The 6761-nt window shown below is 41.8% G+C and overlaps 1 pseudogene; it reads right to left on the bottom strand.

The window, feature by feature from the left end:
• Positions 1-6327: 6327 nt before the first annotated feature.
• LOC147904331 (U6 spliceosomal RNA) lies at positions 6328-6438 on the bottom strand (annotated as a pseudogene).
• Positions 6439-6761: the final 323 nt, after the last annotated feature.

The following is a 6761-nucleotide window of genomic DNA, read 5'->3' as shown; positions in this document are numbered from 1 at the left end:
CTGCCGCTTCAGACTCAGACGACTCTCGTTCGCGAGTTGAGTCTCCAGATTTTGAATCTGCATCTGATTCGTGGTCTCGTATTGATTTTTCAAGACCGTCCATGCCTCCTCCACTGTGGTGACATGTTGAATGAACGCCATGATGGAATCACTAACACTGCAGACAATAGAACACAGTGCATCTACATTTCTTCTTGTCCACGCGAGAATCTCATCCGTAGTTGGTACTATCTATTGTCTTGCATTGGCTGGATCCGGTCTCACAACTGGCCTCATGTCCACCCCAGTAGTAGTGTCCCAAAGCTCGTATGTGCTTAGAATGGTCTTTATCTTGAACTTCCAGAGTGAATAGTTAGAGCCGTCCAACTTTTTGCTCTCGCCGAAGGGTGGGATTTGCAGTCTTGCGGGTTGGGCCATCTCTCACAATCTGCTCGCAAATAGAAACACACTACCAAATCTTCTTGCTAGAGTCCAGGCTCTGATACCATGTAAGAAAATAATACAATGTCTGTGCTCAACAGATAATAGGATCTTGTACGCAAGAGAGAAAAAAAGATAGTATGGAGAATCAAAAATTTGATTATTGTAGAACTGATACAATAGATGGTGCTACCTCCCAACCGTGCGCTCCTGTGAAAGAAGCTTCGATGGCATGCTGGAAACAGTAGAAGACAGAGGCTGGATGCTAAGGAATCATGGTTGATGTAGCCAGTGATAAAATGGGCTTCAGGGGCTTGCTCTTATATAGCCACCAATCGTAGTCAGTTAGGCTCAATTGGGTGACCGACCCAGTCCGCCCAAAATGGTCGATTGGGGGTCGGGCCACCGACCATACGATAGAAACACTGCGCAAAATAGAGCAACTAACCTATGTTCTCCGTTCGGCCTAGAGCCATCTGGGATCATCTGAGGCTCCAAACGGGCCCCATAACCCGAGAGTGGCTGCCCCGAGAAATGCTCCGTCTACCCTCAGTGCGGTCAGTCAAGGGATGCCTTCCCACACTTGCATGTAGCCTAGTTGGTGGTGTGCCAACTCTATCTAAAGCCGTCCAGCCATCAGGCCACACATGGCCCCCATTTGGTGTCCAAACTAGGACCTACCGGATAACTGAGCTACTCAAATGCCTTCTCCTCATATGGGGGGCTTACAAGTACAGTTAGCTGGTTCCCGTGTAGTTACACGAGAGTGGAGCATTGATATCTAACAATTAAGGCCTTGCAGTTGCTCTTCATTCCCCAAACATGATTGGTTTTGAAATCAATCTTCTTCGGTCTTGAAAGATCTTGCCCTTACTCTTTAGCTTTCCATCAAAGATCGGTTTTGAAACCGAGCTTGATTGGGGTGATAAAGGAAAAAGGCCAAGCCTTCCATCTCCTAATGAAGACCTGATACAAAACCAATTTGGGTGAAATTGAGCTTGAATTTGGGGGCTGACATTCACCTCCTATTCCAAGATTGGGTTCTAAAACTGATATTTGTTGGAGGGATGAAGAGCAAACGTCGAGTCTAGCAATTGCCCTTCTTCCCTCAACCATGATTCATTTTGAAACCATTCTTATTCAGACTTGAACAATCTTGCCCTTTCTCTTTATCTTTCCATCAAAGATCGGTTTTGAAACCGATCTTCATGTTGGGGTGATGAAGGAAAAATGCTAGGCCTTCCATTCCCTAGCCAAGATTGGCTAGTCTTGGTGGTAAACTTTAACTTGAATTGGGGGATGACATTCGTCTCCTAATCCATGATCGGTTTTGAAACCGATCTTGGTTGGAGGGATGAAGAGTGAAGGCTAAGGCTCTTTATCTCCTAACCAAGACCTTCCTTGGACATGAAAGGCGTAGCATTTTCGCTTCATTCCTTAGTTTGAAACCAATCTTATTCGGACTTGAAAGATTGACCCTTGCTCTTTAGCTTCCCATCAAAGATCGATTTTAAAACCGATCTTGTTTGGGTTGATAAAAGAAAAAAATGAAGCCTTCCATCCCCTAACCAAGACCGGTTTCAAAACCGATTTGGATGAAATTGACCTTTAATTTGAGGGCTGGTATACACCTCCTAATCTAGGATCGGGTTCTAAAATCGATCTTTGTCAGAGGGATGTAGAGGAAACGGTAGACCTAGCAAAGCCGTTCATCCCTCAACCATGATTGGTTTTGAAAACAATCTTGTTCAGACTTGAAAGACCTTGCCCTTGCTCTTTATCTTTTCACGAAAGATCGGTTCTGTGATGAAGGAAAAAGGCTAGGCCTTCTATCCCCAAACCAAGACTGGTTTTAAAAACAATCTATTGAAATTGGAATTCAATTAGGGGGATGAAATTTGCCTCCTGATCCAATATTGGCTCTAAAACTCGTCTTGGTTAGACGGATGAAGAGCAAAGGCTAAGCTCTTTATCTCCGAACCAAGATCTTACTTGGACATGAAAGACTTGGCATTTTCCCTTCATCCCACTTGAAGCATAATTGGTCTTGAAACCAATATTATTTGGACTTGATTAACCTTGCCCTTGCTCTTTATCTTCTCATCAAAGATCAGTTTTGAAATCGATCTTCATTGGGGTGATAAAATCGATCTTTATCTTCCCCTAACAAACACCGGTTTTGAAACCGATCTGAGTGAAATTGAAATTGAACTTACGGGATGACATTCAAAACCAGTCTTGGATTGTGGGAGGAATTGAAAAGCCTTTGCCCTTCATGACCTCAACAAAGTATTTTACCTTCATACACCAATCCATGAAATTTTTCTTATTTATAGAGGACAAAGGCCAAAAGATTTTACCTTCATACACCAATCCATGATCAACGATTGTAAAATTGATCTTCGATTTAAACCTAATCTTGGATTGTGGGATGAAGGTAAAAGCCTTAGCTTTCATCCCCTCAATCAAGACCGGTTTTAAAACCAATCTGGGTGCAATTGAACTTGAATTGAGAGATGACATTCATCTCCTAATCCAAGATCAATTTTAAAACGGGTTTTGGATTGAGAAATGAAGATAAACACATTATGACTTCATTCCCTTCAACCAAGATTGGTTTCAAAACCTATCTTTGTTGAGGTAAATAAGGCCAAAGGCTTTTACCTTCATTCCCAAATCTAAACTCGATTTTAAAAATGTTCTTGGATTCAAACCCCATCTTGGATTGTTGGATGAATGTAAAGCCTTTAGCCTTCAACCCCTCTAGCAAGATTGGTTTTGAAACCAATCTTGGTAGGAGAAATGTAGGGAAAATGCTAGGCTCTTTATCCCCTAACCTTTGAATCTTGGACGATGGACGAGAGTTTGTTTATTTTTGTGTTCGAGTAACAATCTAAGTTATTCAAAAATGCAAAGTAAATTATGCATATGTAATGTGATTGTGGCTGGGTTGTGTTGGTATTTTCTTTTGTTTGATTTTAGATTGTGTTTTGAAATAGGAGATGGCAAGTAAGATCACTGAAATGTCGACCAAGAAGTAAAAAGGAAAGAGATTAAGTGGAAAGACTAGTGAAATTAGTGCAACCAGTAAGAAGAACAAGCCCTCTCAGGATGTTTGTAATGGTTGCAATGATACGCAGTGGGGGTGGTATGTAGACACATATAGTGAAAGTGGTAAGCCTTTCAAGAAGGTCCACTTGTTCATTAAAAGAAACGATTCTTTGGTCTTTGAAGATGTCGACCATGTAATAGGAGTAAATAAGGGAATAGTGGGTCAAGAAGGTGATGAGGCTGTCTTTGTCCAAGTCAGCTCGAAAGTCTACTACCTATCACCTACTTATTATGATGACTCAAAACATAAGAAGGGCAAAAAGGATTCCATGGGAAAAATGGGTTGGAATATTGTGATTGATGAAAGCATAACTCATGACATGATTGTTGATGCAATCAACACAATCTCTTAGACCATTAAAATGCCAAGAAAAATAGATGAGGGTGATGTAGCACCAGGAGATACTGGGGAGGTCCATGAAAGAGCCTTCACAACTATCATTGAAGCAGAGCCATTGAGGATAGTGCCGTCAGAGAAGGAAATTGTTGATTGGAAGGAGAGGGGGTGGACAATTTTCAACTGTAGTATCCTTTTGTCTCAAATGGGTTCTTAATCCCAGTTTTGAATTGTACACAAGCACCAATTTATTATGCATACAGGCCCCTCGTGGCACATGTTTGCAATTTGATCAAAGAATTGTGCATGAATCCAAGAGACTGCTCCACAAAAGCAGATGTAATGCCATATGATCCAAACACTAATTTGCCACTCACTAATGTGTCATCTAAAGGCATATACACATACTCTTATTGGGTATTGCCGCAACATTCAGTTGAAGCAGCTAGAATTTTGCAATTGAGTGATTTTCCATCAATCCAACAAATCAAAGGTGGCTATGCAAAAAGAACCGCAAGAATAGTATTGAATTGTCCAAAGCATATTTGTCGGATAATTTCACGAAAATCCAATGAGGAACTTCATAAGAACATGAAGGATGCGCCTTGTGCAAAACATTTAAAGTAGCTACGAAGTTAGTGGGTTGCATTTGGGAAACCAGAGAAGCCGAAAGCAAGAGCTACTAAAGGACACCAATCACGAAAAGAATGGGATGTAAGCATATCTTCTATCATTCTATTTTTGAAAGTTGCTATCTTTATACATACATTATTTTGATAACCCTCTACTGGAATTGTTTTCAATTAAAAAACTTTTTATAGACTTTTCTTTATCACCACAAGATGGAGGATGTAATTGACCCCATAAAAGAAATTAACATTGCTTGGAAGTTCTCCGATAATTTAGCTTCTTTACTTTGCAAACCTAGGATAGTATTCAGAGATGGGTCATAGATTATGCATCAGTGTGAAAATAGTACTTTTAGAAAATTCATTAAAAACAAATGGGGACATGTGTGTACCATTGACAATGAAATTGTGATTGAGAACACATTAAAGGAATATTTGGGGAAGGGATTGTGGGGGTTAAAGGCCACTGTACCTTAACCTCGGTTATGTACAATACTCAAACACATATATATGGATGAAATATAAGATTAAGGTGTTCTCCACCCACCAAAACTTGTGTCTCTCAAGCTTCCTCTCACCCTCTCAGCTTCCGTTGTGTCCTCACAATTGGTATCAGAGCTTGGCAGTAGAGCCTGGTGGTAGTGTGAGCAGCTCGGTGCAACCTCTAGCCCGGAGAGAGAGTGGTGCATCCCAAAGATCTTTGTTCAGCAGGAGGAGCTATATATTTTGGAGCTGCTATAGTAGTTGGAGAGAAAGGAGCAAAATACTCTTGGGCATTTGTTTTACTGGGTTGCAAAGTTGAAGGCACAGGATATAAGCAAATCTTCTCAGATTCTCATATGTAGTGGTGCAAATATCTGGAGTTAGAGATACAATTTTGACTTAAAGTCTTCAAGGAAGTTGTAGATCAGATTGAGAGCTAAATTTTCACTTTTAACATCTCTGTCATTCGAGTTCTTAGTGAAAAGTTACAGCTCCTGCAAAAAGTGACGAAATTCATTTCCTACGAGGATTTCGTGTGTTGGATCTCCATATCCAGGCCACCATTTGCAGTTTTAACACTCTCAGTGGATCTAGAGTGGTTGGTCCAAAACTTCTACTTAAGAAGCTGCTTCCGATTCCATGAACTTTTTAAGTTGTGGTGAATCTCTGTCTACTTCGATGTCTCCATTTCACCATTTCCTATGTGAGTGGGATCTCAACATCTGGGCCTCCATTTGCAGAGCTATCTATCCAGTTGGATCTGGGACTTCCTAAAACATATGTTTACAAAGCTGCTTGCCATTCCGTGAAGAATCGAGGAAGTTGTGATTCTCTGTTGTTTTTTTCCGTCGTCTCTTTGAAGGAAATTTCTCAAAGTTTCCAAGACCTTCTCATTGATTACCATGTGTTTCGTAAGGTTCATTCTTGCAAGTAAATGCAAGGGTTGACTGGCTCTTACTCCATCCTTGGATGAGATTTTGGAGTTATGGGCAGAAGAGAGATATTTGCACATTGTCTTGTTGAGTTCGATTATGCAGTGATGCCCATGTTTTGAGACATCACAGGTTCTACTTTCACTAGTAGTGACCAACATTTGATTGCAAGAGGCAATGCACCATTGGTCAAAAGAGATGACCTACTTTTATAGAATAACCATCCCAAAACTCAACCTAGAGGTGAGTTTAATCACAACCAATATAGTGACTATGAAGGCACATCCTACACATTCCCTAAGAGGAAGCTTAGTCAAAATAATGACAACAACTAAGAAGCTTGTGCAATAAGTGCTCCTAGTAAGCTAGTAACTCAGTGCCATTATAAGCTCTTGAGGAGATGAAAACTTGTCATAAGATTTTGCTCCTTTGTTTCTTGATTTGTGCGTATCATTCTTGCACAAGGGCCATACTAATCTCCTCTGTATCATTCCAATTTTATAAGATGTCATTGCCGTAAGGTTGCAATTTCTTGGATATACCTTATGCAGATCACTTTGGTTGCAGTCTGAGCCATGTGCACGCTCCCTTAGCCTCTCCCTTCCTCCCCCTCCTCTCCCTCTCAGCCTACGCCCCCTCCCCTCTTAGCCCACTTCCTCCCCTCTCAGCCCGCTTCCCCCCCTCCTCTCCCTCTCAGCCTGCCCCCTCCCCTCTCAGCCCCCGCTCCTCCTTCCCTGCTCCCCTGCTTCCTCTACCCCGCTCCCCTCACCACCGCCTCTACCCTTCCCCCACCTCTACCCTTCCCCCCGCCTCTACACCCCTCTCCCCCTACCCTTCCCCCGCCTCTAC

The sequence above is a fragment of the Dipteris shenzhenensis genome, chromosome 2 (genome assembly GCF_047967505.1).
Source record: "Dipteris shenzhenensis isolate YYH24624 ecotype China chromosome 2, Dip_SZ_1.0, whole genome shotgun sequence".
Classification (NCBI taxonomy): domain Eukaryota; kingdom Viridiplantae; phylum Streptophyta; class Polypodiopsida; order Gleicheniales; family Dipteridaceae; genus Dipteris; species Dipteris shenzhenensis.
Note: the sequence above shows the minus strand (reverse complement) of the source record. Positions and strands in the feature narration are given on the sequence as shown.